The 16371-nt window shown below is 43.7% G+C and overlaps 1 protein-coding gene across 1 annotated transcript in view; it reads left to right on the top strand.

Annotated features, from left to right (window-relative positions):
* PCGF3 (polycomb group ring finger 3) overlaps positions 1 to 16371 on the top strand; it is a 95132-nt gene that overhangs the window by 52589 nt on the left and 26172 nt on the right. The window contains exon 2 of the mRNA XM_060237041.1: positions 14472 to 14514. The gene's annotated coding sequence lies outside the window, so the exon portion shown is untranslated. The remainder of the gene's footprint in view (positions 1 to 14471; positions 14515 to 16371) is intronic.

Genomic DNA, 16371 nt, shown 5'->3' with positions numbered 1-16371 from the left:
ATAAATTGTTAAAGATTCTTAAATTATGTTACAACTGTCTTCTTTAGAAAATACGAAGTGGCCTTTGCAGCAAGTTAAAGTACTGCAGGACTGATAAGGGCTGTTCCTGAAAATTCTGTTATTGGTTTTTATCCAGCTTGGTTCTCAGCCTATTAAAAAAACAAATTAAGTTCTCCATTCAGACATTACTTTAAACCCATGCACAAACCAGCCTTGGTCTTGGGTCTCGCTCCTCCCTCTCCCTTGTTGTGCAGTTTAAAAATGAATATAATTACTCGCAATATACCATTGCAGCATATCTGGAGTTCCATCCAGGCTCAGAATCCTAGTGTGTGAGGAGGAAGGTAGAACTCAACTACGGTACTACTTGAGAAGTGGGGGGAGGGATGGAGACACTGCTTTGACCATAAACCAGGTTTATGCACATGCTGGCTTACAGAGATGCCTGAATGAAGCCATGGTTTTGTATGGTTTTTGTCCTCTCATTCCAGGGGAACTCCCTGCAACCTGAGCTGGAAATTTCTGAGTTAAAATGGAGAGCTCTTGACAGAGATTATGGGTGACGTGGGCTTCTGCCAAGTGGTTGCCAGGCTAGCTGTAGATGCTCTCTTTTGTGTCTATGGTTCATTGCTACTGTTAAAGGGGTTTGGAGCTAAAACTTGCCTATACGATTAGCACCTTTTTGAAGTGCTAATTTTTGAAAGAAGCAAGTGTGTGCATGTGGGGGAAAGAGCACAGAGGCTGAATGCCATTTCGGGATTACTACATTAGCGAGTCATTACCTAATTTGAGTCGTCTTCATACACACAATGGGTTTGTGGGAGGTTTCTTCATCTCGCTGAACTTTGCTGCAGTGTATTCGGATGCCGTAGCTAATATCACCTAAGCTGCTTCAACACTCTGAACAGGAATTTGGCCTTATGGGAGGATGGATCTTGTTAATCGCACAGCCTGCAATCTATTCTGTGCTTGGAGCCTGCTTAAATTTCATTGCCTTTGAGCAGTTCCTGGGGCTTGTTTTCTCCCCTTAGCTTGACTGGGTTTTCCATGTAGGCAGTGAGAGCCCTATGCTGCAGCTTCTTCTTGCTAGTGTGGTGTACTGGTTAAGCGCAGTGAACTTTAATCTGGAGAACTGGATTTGATCCCCCACTTCCACATGAAGCCTGCTGGGTGACCTTGGGCCAGTCACAGTTCTCTTGATACTCTCAGCCCCACCTACTTCGCTAGGTGCCTCTTGTGGGGAGAGAAAGGGAAGGAGATCGCAAGCTGCTTTGAGACCCCTTAAGGAAGAGAAAGGTGGGGTATAAGAACCAACTCCTTCTCGTCCCTCCCAGAGCACTCATTGTTGACCTGAAAGCTCTTTGCTTTTACCAGGGCGCTGGGAAAGTAAACCAGGCTAGAGGTCTGAGGCCTTGCCTGGATGGCCCAGACTAGCCTGATCTCATCAGGTTTTGGAAGCTAAACAAAGTTGGCTCTGGCTGGTGACTGGATGGGAAACTTCCAAGGAATACCAGGCTCGTAACACAGAGATAGGCAATGGCAAACCACTTCTGAACGTCTCTTGCTGTGAAAACCCTGTGGGGTCTCTGTAAGTCATCTGTGACTTGGCAAAAAATTTTTAAGAGGTGTTAAGATGGTACTCTTCTTGTTCATGCTTATTTGCTTCGTTAATACCATGTCTTTCTCCCAGTGGGGTCTAAAGTGGCTTAAAGTGTGTACAGCATCTAAACTCTCTTCTGTTTTAGCTTCACAACAACCCTTTGAGGTAGGTCAGGCTGAGAGGGTGCTGACTGGCCACCTGTTGATTTTGAAAGTTCTGGTATCTTGGTGGTAGAGCCTGGATGAGTCAAGAAGCCAGCATGTTCCGCTGCAAGGACACTGTGTTTCCTTTATGTGTTTAGTGACTGAGGACATGGGGGCTGTTACGGAGTATGCCCTTGGAGATTCCATCGTGGTTGGAGAAGCCACGCAGGGAAGAGAGAGGGGCTGTTCTGCTAGCTGTGCCCACCACTGTGTTCTAACCCCTGCTGCTTCATCCTCTCCCACAATGTCTTACTCTCCTCCTTGCCTGAGCTCAATAGTACTTGCATAGGGCTACTCTGGAGGAAACACACATGCAGCAGTCTCACACAGTTCAGCTGCTTCGTGGCTGAATTCAGTGCCCTGGCGTGCTGATGTTTGTATATGTGGGTGTGCATGCGCAGTTCAGATTTTTGCACCAAATGAGATTTCTACGTTAAAAAAATAGTTTGGCATGAGGCCCAGAAATAAAAACAACTGGCTGGGCTGATGGCAAGGGGGGTACCATTTGACAACTCTGGCTGCTGTGGAAGTGTTGAACTATCATTCCAACATATAAGTGTGAATGTATTTTTGAAAAATGAGAGTTCCCCTAAGTCAAACATGAATGACTCCTCAGAGCAGTTATTCTTCATGATCTGATTTATGCTGCGGCCATGGGGCACGATCCAGTCAAGGCAGTGCACTTTTAGATCCCATTGATTTTGCTTCGAGTTAAGTACAAGCTTAAATGTCTCCCTCTGAAATCACTGGGAAAACTTAGCTTTAACTGGGTTGTGCTCAGTGCTCACTGAAAAACAGGAGATTCTGGTGTTTTTCAGTAAGTAGTAAGTAGAACTAAATGATATAGCTGTGAAATCACAACTAGAATTGGAGAGAGTCTTATACTGGTGGTCAGAATCCTTTGTGTTCTTTTACTGATGTTACCCTGCCGGCTTTTCTGTGTTTTGTGCCCAAAGGAGAGACTGTTACACCTGAAAAAAGATTTATGTACAAATAAAATTAGTAAATAGGTAAAATTTTGGAAAATTTTGAAGCCACGGGCAAAAAAAAAAGGTGTTGATGCAGATTTTTAAAAAAAAAATTGGGGGAAGCCTGGTAGTAATATGTACAATATCTATATTCCCATCAAAACTGAAATGATATTCCTTCTTTAAGCATATAAAATACACAATATGGTATAAAACTGCACTCTTTGGTATATTAATGGAAATTAAAAGTATATATGTCTTAATTTTCTAAATGTAAAATTGCAAATATACCTAGTGTGACTGCTACCTAACCTGTTTTGGCATATATATCTTTAGTTTTCATCCTCTGAGAGTAGGGGCGGGAATTGACATTAGAAAGCAAAATTTGAAGAAAAAGTTTATTATTTGTGATGAGAAATTTGCTTGCCCTTACAGTAGGTCTACCAAGTACCAACATATTTGATTATCAAGTTAAACTTTTTAACACTGTGAAACTCTGAACTCCAAAGTGGATGATTTAATTTAAAGCATGCTTAAATGTGAGATTAAAAGCTAGGTTTTAAAACTCTTCTATTGTGTTCTGTCATCAAACCACATTATAGTGTTTTAGTTGTAAATAAAGTTATACGTAAACATCTCCTTGAAACTATAGGAATTCTTACCTTATCCACACTGTGTACTTTGAGCAAATATAACCTTGTCTTAAAAAAAGCATTTCACTCAGTCCAAAAGAGAAAATGTTTCATTGCCATTCCCCCCTATTATTCTTCACTCAATTGTAAATATGTTGGGGATGGGGGGAGTTCTTGGTTGGGGGCAACCTTTCACCCAGAGCCTTCACATGTTTGATTGAAATTCAGTAGAGATTATGGTTATCATCATGGTAGCTTCCGGGGGTTTAGTGCCCCCCCCCCAAAAAAGGGTCCTTGCCCCCAAGGAATTTGCAGGCCAAAATCAACAGTAGGGAAAACAACAAAAGAACAGAGACTGGGGTAGTTAGTGTTATTAGAAGCAATCACAGCCTTCTCTATTCAAAGCTAGGGCCTTTATGCTGTAATCAAGTAGATGAGAGGGAACCAGCTAAAACTGAATCCTGAGAAGACAGAAGTGTTGCTTTGGGGAAGGCGGACGATCTTGAGGGAGAGCAACATGGTAATTTTCAGCTCAGTAAGGTTGTTTTGGTCAAAACTCTGTATCCTGTGCCCAGCCTCTACGTTAGAGGGGCAAGTTGTCACTGCATGAGCTTTCCTTTTGTATGCAAATTTCTTTGCTGACTCTGCTGGCCTAGTGATGCTGATTCATGGTCACTGTAACCTGTAGGATGGGTTATTCTGATGGCCTGCCAGACACAGTAGTGAGTACAAAACACAGACGCTCCTCTTTTTGACATGTGCATTTTAATGCCAGTTTTGAAACGACTGCTTATGCATTTGAAGGTTCAGCCTCATGGTTCTGATTTTTAATTATCCAGCCTGTTATGGCCTGGGAACCACAGACCTGAATGACTGGCTCTCCCTACATAAAACCACTGGAGGTTCATGCAAAAATTGGTTCTTACAATTGTCTGTCTGTATAGTTCAATTCAAGATGAAGATATTACTGACCCTACTTTTTGGAAGGGCCTACCGGACTCCTTGCAGCAATTTGTAGAGCATGAAAGATGTCTGTATTTGGAGTGTGTTGGCTGATTATTGTTTTACTGGAAAGGAAAAGGAAAGGTCCCCTGTGCAAACACCAGTCATTTCCGACTCTGGGGTGACATTGCTTTCACAATGTTTTCACGGCAGACTTTTTACAGGATGGTTTGCCTTCCTCAGTCATCTACACTTTCCCCCCAGCAAGCTGGGTACTCATTTTACCTCGGAAGGATGGAAGGCTGAGTCAACCATGAGCCGGCTACCTGAACCCAGCTTCTGCTGGGATCGAACTCAGGTCATGAGCAGAGCTTAGGACTGCAGTTTACCACTCTGCGTTACAGGGCTCTTAATACATTGCATTTCAATTAAAGACAGGACTTCTGAACCCACCAGTTTTATACAGCTACAGTGCAAATAAGATCTCTTGCAAGTATTGATAAAATCTGTGTTTTGATGGTGCTGCTACTTTAGTTTTACCAAGTGATACTGTTTTTTGTTTTTTGGTGCTTTGTTAGCTGCTTCTAGCCTGTGGAGAATCAGGTTATACAATTTAAAATACATGAACTATTGTGCAGAGGCAGGCAACCCCCCTCTTGCCTTGAAAACTCCACGGAGTTGCCAGAAGTCGGCTACAACTTGACTTCACACACACAATTTGCTTGGGAACTTTTGGTTTGTGGACTCCAGCAGTCAATAAGGCTCAGTATGTGTAACTGTTCTTGTATATGGGAATTCTAGGTTGCCCAAAGTGGATGATTTAATTTAAAGTATGCTTAAATGTAAGATTAGAAGCTAGGTTTTAAAACTGGTGTGGCTAGAAAATCAGAAAGCTGGTACAGAGTGTACATTTTTCCCCTCGATGTTATTGCCCTGCTCCCTCAGAAACAAAGAGTAAATTGTTGAAGATTATTGACAGAATTTCCCCAAAGAATGAGATTGGTAATGTATTGGTCTTCAGCTTTTTCCCTGGCTTTGGGTGCTTTTCTAGCTTGATGGTTAGTCGGTAGGAATGCTATTAAACTTAGAACTGCGAGAGATCTTATTCGCACTGTGACTGTATAAAATTGGTGGGTTCAGAACTCTTGTCTTTAATTGAAATGCATCCTTAGGGATCAGTGGGTAGTTATGCAAGGTATGAAAGATGCACGTTTAATCAGGAACAGTAATGTCCCCTACTAGGATGTATTATGGACCAAATTTTCACTGTGCTTTTATCACCCACTACTCTTCTGTTGTGGAGTCTTAACCACGATCGGTTAACCATGAACAGTAATAGGCTGTTCACCATTGACCCGCCTGTTAAAGGGACATTGTGGAAAGCAGTTGTAGAAGCATATAATGTCTTTTGCAGACTGCTTAGTTGATCATATCCAGATCTATCACTTCTGAGATAATTGAGGGCATTCCAGTACAATCCTGCAAATATAATGGTGGTTATTAGGGACACGTTTCCAGACTAAGTAAAATGTTTCCACCTTTAAATCCCTGAATATCCTGCTGATTGGTATGCCTAGGTGCCAGCTGTAGCATCATTACAACAGTGATAAAATTGGCTTTGAACCCCACATAGTCTCTGCTTGTCTCTTTTCCTGCCCCTAGTGTTCAATTCCTTACAAATTCAACTGAAAAGGAAGTTTATTTTGGTTCTTGCTGTAATCACGTGTAGGGATGGACATAAACCCCGTCATGAACCTGATTTCATCAGGAACGTCGGCTGGTTTGTGTGTCGTGAGCCTTGGTTCATGAGATCGCATCTCCCGTGAACTGCCATGGTTTTCAGTTCGCTCAGTTCTGGGTGAACTTGCCGCTTGGACTTCACTCAGCCATGGCTTGCAAACAGCCATTGCCACATCATGAATCTCACGAAATGAACCAGTTCAGTAAATAGGAAGGCTTGTGAAGTTTCATGGTTTGTGTGGCCCCACAAATGGAAATGAACCTCAATTTTTCCAGTTCGCACCTATTCCTAGTCACATGTTCTCATGTGAGAGTCAGTTTGGTGTAGTGGTTAAGTGTGCGGACTCTTATCTGGGAGAACCGGGTTTGATTCCCCACTCCTCCACTTGCACCTGCTAGCATGGCCTTGGGTCAGCCATAGCTCTGGCAGAGGTTGTCCTTGAAAGGGCAGCTGCTGTGAGAGCTTCTCCAGCCCCACCTACCTCACAGGGTGTCTGTTGTGGGGGAGGAAGGTAAAGGAGATTGTGAGCCGCTCTGAGACTCTTCGGAGTGGAGGGCGGGATATAAATCCAATATCTTCTTCTTCTTCAACCACATCACCTTTTGAATTACCAGTCTACTGCTTCTTTTGTCAAGAGTTTCTCACCTGTGGTTTACTTAGTGCTCTGTTCTCTTTTAGCCCTTCCCTTTTCCCTCTGTACCGTCTGGCTTGAAGACTTGGTTTCTGGCCATATCCTCCGTTGTCTGCTTGCTGTTTAAGATGATTGCATTTGTCAATTGTTTGCCTAGGGTAAAAAGAGGCTGTTTCCTAAGCCTGGAAGAGCACGGATCTCCTTGATAGATCTGCTCGAAGGGTGGGGGAGAGCTGCCTGGTCATATTGATGATGCGTTGAAGCTTGTTACCGTAAAAGAAATCTCACTTTGGCATTGTCCCCTCTGCTGTCAGCCTGAAGGTCTCTTTCACATTTCAAATACAAACGCAGAAGGAGTCTTGTGACACTGTAGAGTAAGAGACCTACAGGGTTCCTTGTTGTTTGCAGCTGCAGAGTTTACATGGTTACCTTGGAGTTTATCACACTTTGAAGAAGGAAGGGTGAAAAGCAGTCACCGTTCAGTTATTCTTCCACTGCCCACTATCATGGACTTAGTGGGATCTGGCATGGTGTCTTGGTTAGAGTGTTGGACTAGGATCCTGGGAGACCTGGGTCGAGATCCCTCTTTGGTGTAGAAGCTAGTTGTGTGACCTTGGGCCATCCCATTCTCTCAGTCTTCCCTTCTTCACGGGGTGGTTGTTATGAGAAAACAGAGATGGGGGCGAATGATAACCTAAGCTACTTTGGGTCCCTGTTAGGGAGAAAAGTGGGATCTAGAACATCTTATAGGAAGTTTATGAAGACCTATGAGATGGCAATCAAGGCCACAAAGAAAACATACTTTGCGACCAAGATTGCATCTGCAAATTCGCGCCCAGCTCAATTGTTTAGAATAATTCGGAACCTTACTTCACTGCCACAGGGCAACCCAAAAGCTAAGGAATTGGAGATAGGCTGCGAGGCTTTTGCGAAGTTTTTTGCAGATAAGGTCCAATCGCTCCGCCACGACTGCCCCGCCAATTTAGACGCAGTAAGTGAACTTGAGGCCCAATGCGTGTCTTCGGATGTAACCTTGGACTGCTTCGACCCGCTCAGCTTGGAGGAAGTTGACAGAATTCTTGGCACTGCACGATCCACAACTTGTGATCTGGACCCATGTCCCTCCTGGTTAATTAAGGCCTGCCAGGAGGAATTGAAATGTCCTATACGGGACATTATAAATCGATCTCTTTCGGAGGGTGTTTTCCCAACATCCCTGAAAGAGGCAGTGGTCCGCCCTCTCTTGAAAAAAGCTACATCAGACCCGGCCGTATTGGCACATTACCGGCCGGTCTCAAATTTGCCCTTTTTGGGCAAAATTATAGAGAGGGCTGTGGCGTTGCAGTTACAGGATTTTCTGGAAGACGCTTCCACCTTGGACCCATGCCAGTCCGGCTTTCGCCCGGGCCATGGGACGGAAACAGTCTTGGTCGCCCTCATAGATGACCTCCGGCGGCAACTGGATCGGGGCGGCTCGGCGGTATTGCTGCTGCTCGACCTGTCGGCGGCGTTCGACATGGTCGACCACCGGCTGCTGACCCGCCGCCTCGCCGACGCAGGAATTCGGGGGCTAGCCTTACAATGGCTCTCCTCCTTCCTTGAAAATCGGGGACAAAGGGTGGCAATTGGGGGGAAGCTGTCTCAGAGACACCCGCTTCATTGTGGGGTGCCTCAGGGGGCAGTTCTCTCCCCGACATTGTTTAACATCTTTATGCGCCCCCTTGCCCAGCTTGCCCGGAGGTATGGGCTTGGTTGTCATCAGTACGCTGATGATACCCAGCTCTATCTATTGATGGAAGGCCGGACTGGTGATGTCCCTACAAATTTGGACCGGGCGTTACAGGCCGTGGCTGACTGGCTCAGGCTGAGCGGGCTGAAGTTGAATCCAACGAAGACTGAGGTCCTTTGCGTGGGTCGGGACGGACCGGGGGGGGAGATTACTCTGCCAGCTTTTGACGGTGCGCCACTGACACCAGTGCGCAAGGTCAAGAGCCTGGGGGTGCTACTGGAATCCTCGCTATCGATGGAGGCCCAGATAGCTACCACCTCAAGATCCGCCTTCTTCTATCTTAAGAGGGCGAGGCAGTTGGCTCCCTTCCTGGAACGCGACGACCTAGCAACTGTGATCCACGCAACGGTCACCTCAAGACTAGACTACTGCAATGCCCTCTACATGGGGCTGCCCTTGTGCCGAACGCGAAGACTTCAGGTAGTGCAGAACGCAGCGGCCAGGCTGTTGATGGGACTACCTAGGTGGGAACATGTGCGGCCGGTGCTGCGGGATCTGCATTGGCTACCGGTCGTCTACCGCGTTCGGTATAAGGTGCTGGTTATTACCTTTAAAGCCCTATATGGCCGAGGACCTGCCTACCTCAGGGACCGCCTCTCCCCATATATCCCCAGGAGAGCGTTAAGATCTAGCTCCCAAAACCTCCTACAAATCCCTGGGCCAAGAGAGGCTAGAATGAAGATAACTCGGGAGCAAGCCTTCTCATTAGTGGCCCCGCGCTGGTGGAATCAACTCCCAGAGGGGGTGCGAGCCCTGCGGGACCTGAACCAGTTCCGCAGGGCTTGCAAAACCTCTCTTTTCCAACTCGCATTTGAATTAGGACCAGACTAACTTGATAAAATCATTCTACTCTAGCCATCTTATGTTGTAACTGAAGCTGTTAATATGTAATTGTGACACCAGAAATTATAGCACCTATTTTTATGTATTTTAATCTATATATGTAATTGTATTGTACTTATAATGTTTATCTGCTTTTAATTGAATCATGACGTAGTCATGTCTGTGAGCCGCCCTGAGCCCGCCTTTTGGTGGGGGAGGGCGGGATATAAAAATAAAATTTATTATTATTTATTATTATTATTATAAAAATAAATAAAAATAAAATAAGAATGAATGAATGATGGTCAGGCAAAATTGTGTTGTAGTCCCAATGATGCCAGGAGCCTTAGAGTGTAAGATGACTCAGAATAACAGGTCAAGTATGTTTTCATTTATTGTTCGCTGTTATGAAAGCTGAAAATTTTTTTGAACCAAAGCTAAGATTATCCCTGTTTGTCAACTCCCAGATAAACCCTTTGTCTGAATCAATCTCCTAGGTTTGGTATTGTATGTACAACTCTGCGAAGCTGTGCATTGGTCTCCCTCACCTGGTAGCAAGCGAAATCATCTCTGAGAATAGCATTCTGCTTCAAAGGGGTACGGCCAGATAACGGGAAGGAAAAGATGTTCAGTGTGTCCTGACCTATCTGGCTAAATCTATGGTGACCTCCTGAAGACTAGACAGGAGACAGCTTACGGTCCTTCACTTTTCTAACAAAGCGCTGATGCAGAGTTTTCTGTATGGTCTAATAGAGATGACATTGACCAGCAATGAATGGGCAAAGCTCATCAGCTATACCAGAGTTCTTGGGCAGGCCTTCAGCCTGTATTTAATCAAACTGCTGTGGCTTTGCATCTGACTTTGAGAGTCTAGTGTTCCATACAGGACCTGATTTCTATGCTTTCATTTCTGCAGAATAAACAGTTGATTCAGAAACACAGCAGCATATTTAAGATGTTGGGCTCTAGGGCATAATACACTTGTTGCCTACCTTTTGCATTGGTTGCCAGCAAACGTCAGATTCAGTTCAAGATGACTGTGGCTGCTTTTAAAATGTATGTTTAGGGCTTTGTATGTATTAGGAACTGCATCTGTGTTCATAATGCTACTCTATTGCTGGGATTCCACTTTGGCTCACAGGTATACTCCCCGAACCCCCTGACCCCAGGTAGCTAGTTCCCTTGGAGTTCAAAAACAAGACTATTATATGCGCATGCTTTTTTCATGCTAAACCCTTCTTGCATTCCTGCTCTTGGTCATGTTGATGTTGGGTACATGTAACTGGCGTTTAGTGTTCGTTACCTTTTGGGGAAAATTTTTGTAAGTACTGTGGGGCGCTGTAACAGGCTGCAAGCAGTTCGACTTTTTAAAAACAGTCTTTGGTATATTTGGAAAATCCAAGGGAACTGGTTCTGACTTTAGTTTGTTGTGATGAAGCAGAAGTCGGTGCTCTTTGGCCCTTCCACTCTATTTATGTCTAGGTATCTGGTAGATGGGGGCTTCCTAACAGAAATACAGAATATGTGCTAGGGAAACGTGAAGCTCAAGGGATGGGCAAGAGTAGGGCTAGCTTGATTCCTGTCTGCACTGTCTCTTTCCATCTCATCCCTCCCTACTACAGTAGTTAAAAGTCATATATGTAATGAGGTCTGTTTCTGCCCTCGATGGTGGGATACGGCTTATGATTTCTCTTCCCACAATGCTGCTTGGCTTTTTGCTGCCAGCACACAGTGGAAGCATACTAGAAAACCGTTCCACCTTCTAGACTAAAACTATTTAAATGAGACAGTGGGCACATGATTAGCTCTTAAGGGCCTAATGAAAGCAGCAGGGACACCAGCAGTATTGTAGCTGAAGTTAGTTGTCCTGGTGCGTAAATATTATATGAAAGGGGGATTAGTGCATGGATTTAAGAGCCCTTTAAACAGTATACCAATTTATGTGGAGTCTTGGCTCTGATGAGGGTGCCTCTCGGGCCAAGCCTATGTCTGATATCAGACACACACAACTTGATTTTAGTTCAGATACAGAACTTTTTACAATACATAGTTGAGTGTGATGGCTTTTCTGAACAGAACCTTCCAAGCCTGTCTCAGCAATCGAGAACAAGCATCATCACATCACTTAGCATTAAAAGAATTAAGACAGTTTGGAAATCATGGGTCTCGTGCAATTGATTCATATTTTGAAAACCATAAAACCCTCCGGTAATTCTGTCAAGGCTAGGAGGTTAAATCTGTAAAGGCTGTCACAAATTTATGAAAGATTCTCATTTTTGCATACTGCAAATCCAGATCAGGATTATTTACCTGATATTTTTGAGGCAACAACACAACAGTAACAAGAACAGTAATAAGAACCTTTGAGGCAATGGCGGGCTAGGTCAGGGTTGTAGCCCGGGGGCAGAATCAGGCCCCTAGAGGGCTCCTGTCAAGCCCCCGAGCAGCTGGCTGTCATCTGCTTCCTTCTTCTCTTGCTTCCTTCTAGACCACAGCTTGCTTTGCCAAGCTTGCCCAGTCACACAGGAGCTACAGAACAAAGCCTCTGTTTTCTCTATTGGCTGAGATCCTCCCTTTGGGAGGAGGGGGGAGGGATAGTTTGCTCTCTCAATTGCACAGCAGAACTACTGTGCCAAGCTTCTCTTCCTTCTGTTGGCTGAGGTTCCTTCCCCTTCTGGTCCCCTGGGGGAAGAAAGGAAAGAGGCAAGCTTCCTTTGCCCAGTTCCCTGGATTGCACAGGAGAGATGCAAAGAAAGCACCTTTAAGACCAACAAGTTCTAATGTCTTAAGCATGTTTTATTTTTAAGTTTTTTTTAAAAAAAATCTTTGTGTCTGTGTGCTTTATAAAGTTTATCTCTCTGCTACCTGGCATTACATTTTATGACACACATGGCCCATCCTGACAAGGTCTCATTTATGTCAGATCTGACCCTCATAGCAAATGAGTTCGACACCCCTGGGCTAGGTTGTACATCTTCAGATGCAAAGTTGTTGAGATGGTCTCTCACTTTAACAGATTTACACATGGCTCTGCTTCCACTCTCCACCTTGATAGTCATGGATATTGCCTGAAGTCATTGTTTGGGTTACTGGTAGTAAGATGCATGGCATAGGGAAGCCTGCAGAGGTGGCTCTGAAGAGAGCAAGCTTCTTGCTATTTCATTGTGTATGTCCACTGTTGTGGGTTTAGCATCCAGTAGGTCTGGTTTTCAGCATGCAGCTTCATTAGCTAGACTGTTCTGATTCATTCTTTTGGCACCATCTGCTCACTAAATGAAGCGGGGGAAGAAGGTGGAAGAAATGGCACATGATTATGTAATAACAAGTGTGTTAGAATGAATGATTCTTAATTTGCCACTTGTAGTTGTCTGATGTTCAGCTTCAACAATTTTTGTGTATGAGTAGTTAATAGCACAAACCATGATGCAGATGAAACCTTCCAAGATGTACATTTTGAACTGATTTTTCTCCTTGGGTAATTACCTTTTAATCTGTAGGGTTATTTGCAGAAATAAAACCCCCGCTATCAATGACTCGGTTAACCAGTGTAAAATACCCCCTTCCAGGTAAGAGGATAGAATCACAAAATAGTTGCAATGATTTTAACCATTTTGTGCGTTTTTTAAAATTATGTATGCAGGAAACCATAGTTGGCTTTTGGCCTTCTTATACGAGAAAGGTATTCCAACCCTATGATAATTTCAGTTATCATTTTCTGTACTTTACCATACTCTGGGGAAAAGAGATGCCTTTTACACAGCAAACATAGGGTTATGGTGGTCAAAACCTGGCCAGTCTTACTTTGGCTAGCCTAGTGCACACGTTTTGACAATACTTGTTCATCACATTCACACATCACAGTTCTAGGTTATGCCTTAGTATGTATCTAAAGATGCCACCTTAGTGTTAATAGTGCAAGGAAGACCATATAAAAGCTGGTGTTTTTGGCAATACCTTCTTTGTGTGGAGGGCACATGTCTTAACATTCCAGTAAAATGCATTTGGACCCATGTGCAGGTAAGTATCTGGAGTTACTTTGGCACAAAGACCACGAGTTACTACCTGAGAGATTCCTGCTGGTTTAACAATTGACTATGCACCTGATTTTTCTCAGTTTAGCGGGCATCATTCATCTCTGAATACTGTCAGAGGATTTTGCACAAGATGACCGGCTGGTAATTTGCTCATTGTTCTTTATAAATGTAGCAGCAAGTGGTTTGATGAAACATTAATAAAGTTCAATTGGACATTGTTTTTATTAAGACAAGCAAATCACCAAGCTGACTGATGTCTGTATTAGAATAACTTATTCATACTTGAATGGTTTGTCTCTCAGGGTCATGGTTTCCTTTTGTTGCTAAAACAAGAGAATTAATTGATGCCTTTTCGTTTTCAGCGTAGAAAACGGGTGGTGGTGGTGGGGAACTTTATAAACCAGGAGGCTGGTTCCATGTGCATTTTTGTTTTAAAAATGAAAAATATTTGGTGGTTGGTGGAAAAGGACATGAGATACAAAGGGGGGCAGTAACTTGACCAGAGAGTTGCATTTAGACGATTTCAGTCAAGGGAGTATAGGAGCCAGGGAGGAACTATGAGCTGCAGCCCCTTCCCCCACCCCATAAGGAAACACCTTTGTGGGGGGGGGGGGGGGGAACCAGCCATTAGTTACTGACAGTAGTGGGGGACCATTGATCTATCTCTGTGTGAGGCAGCTGTATACGGTGAATAGGTTAAGATGAGATGAGAAATAGAGAACTTGGGAGATTCTCCTCTAGTGTCCTACTTTAAGCAGGAAATCTTTGCCTTCTGACAGCATTAAGCCATGCTTGATTTTAATTTTGATTAGCCTCTTGAATTTTAACCGCAGAAAATGGGGTGAGACTTCCCATGCCTCTTGCCCTTTGGTGGCAGGAAAGAATCACATCTCAGCTGGATTTCAATTAGTTACACCTGCATTAGCTTCATATGTCTTAACTTTTTTTTCTCCTGGCTTTGGCTAGATTCACTGTTTTTAAATGTCAGCGCTATCCTCCAGATTCATTGAGTTGTTTTTCTAAATTGCTGAATTCGCTGAGAACAAACGTCCCGTTGGTAGTTGTAGTGTTAACTTTCAGGTTGTTTTTTTTTTTTTCTATCTTTTCAGGTCTCTGGATGGCAGACTCTGAAAAGAAATGCAGTTTTAAGAGGTATGCGTCCCAGCAAAATGTTATTGTCTGTGTTATCTTTCTGTTACATTTCTGTCCTTCTCTTTCTCCAGTGAGCTCAGGGCAGTGTATATGTACTCCTTAAGGGTATTCTAACAACAGCTTTGTGAGGAAGGCTGGGCTGAAGAATAGTAAATGGGCACTTGGCATCAGGTAAGTTTTTCCACTTCAGTATCTGGAATTGCCTTCTGCTGCGCTGGAAAGGTGAAAGGCGAGAGCAGTGAAATGTGCATCCTCCTCATGGGTGGGTAGTTTGGGCTTGCAGGAAATGGCCTGTGAACTGTGCCCTGGCACACATTTTGGGAATTGTTGAGCTTCTGTGTGACCTGCTTGCTCCTGTTTATTAAGAAACAAAATCACCTTTTAATAATCATGCTTTACAGCAGGGGGTCAGCAACTTGTGACTCAGTATGGGACTGAGTATGGCACTTTAGAAAAGAAAGTGGAATTTTGATGTTAAGGTATAGTGGAAGGTTAGGTTGTGGATGCTGTGTTATGTACTGTGTGTAAACAGAATAGCAGGCAAGGATGTCTCATAGACTACAAGGCTTCTTAGAGAAGCTTTACAGAAAAGGAAATTATGGAGGTGTTGCCTGGAATCCCACGTGCAAACCTAGTGCAGATTTATGGCAGTGTACTAGAAACAATCATGCAGGTTGCTCCTGTAGACATTTATTATATATTGTGGGACCTCTCATGTGCCACTGCCTAATAAAGGAGTTGCATCAACCAGCGTTTGAGCTGTCCAAACTATGGATTATTAATCAATATGTCAATTATCAGTAATGTTAGTGGTATATTTTCATTTGTACAAATGGGTTTTTTTATACTGGCTGTTGTTGGTCTCTTGCTCTACAATTTGACATAGTTTGTCTTTTTAATTATAAAGGGTTTTCTGACCCTTGCTTTAGAGTGCAGCATTTCCCTGCCAGCTGTACTACGTATGCCGCAGCCATATAAATGACTGTACGCACAGCATGAGTCATTAACTAGATGCCAACATCTGGCTTTTGATGTATGTTTTCATACTGGTACAATATGCATTTTGTGTGGGGAGGAGGGGGGATCCTTTTTGCCTGGCGCTATGAAAAGCCAGAAGAGTTTTTGCATATGGAAAAGCAAGCTCCTTCTATGATTTAAAGTGCTTGTTTTATTCTGAACTGATCTGAATTTTTATCAGATGCAGATTATTAAAAGAGAAATTAGAAGTAGTATTGACAGGAGGAGAGTTTGGAAATAAAGCTTTGTGGGTGGGTGTGCTGAATCCACAAGATGCCCCTCTGGATGGGGAGGGACTGGGAACTATGCAAGGTAGAAGAACTCTATTCAGTCATTTTATGCATGCTTGCAAACACAAACCAGACTCACGGGAGGACTAAAAAAAAAAATCCCCCTTTCAAAACAAGAGGAGAACAATGTCTCTAAAACCTGTGACAGATGTCAGACTGCTTAGGATTGTTCATGCATGGAATTCCACAAGAACTCAGGCTTGGATATGGGCTAACCTTCTGCTATTTGATGCCCCTCCCAACCCTCAGTTTGTGCTTCTTATTCCTCTGAGCTTTCTGTTTCTGCTAAATCAGCCAGGATCGTGTTGTGCATTTTGAGGATTAGGAAATCTTGGTCAGTGTTAATGTCGAGGCATCTGGTATCTTGGATCTGCAGCACATGCTTTGTGTGCCGTGTACTCTGTAAAGTAACTGTTCTAGAGGAAAATGCTGCTTCACACAAGATGTTATTAAGTACTGGATTAAGTGCCCAGAAGAATGGTAAGAATGAATTCCTGCTTTGTAAAGCATTTTAAAATTCATTTAACACAATGTGTTACCTTAATTTTTT

The sequence above is a fragment of the Heteronotia binoei genome, chromosome 4 (genome assembly GCF_032191835.1).
Source record: "Heteronotia binoei isolate CCM8104 ecotype False Entrance Well chromosome 4, APGP_CSIRO_Hbin_v1, whole genome shotgun sequence".
Lineage (NCBI taxonomy): Eukaryota > Metazoa > Chordata > Lepidosauria > Squamata > Gekkonidae > Heteronotia > Heteronotia binoei.
This window is presented reverse-complemented; position numbering and strand designations above follow the sequence as displayed.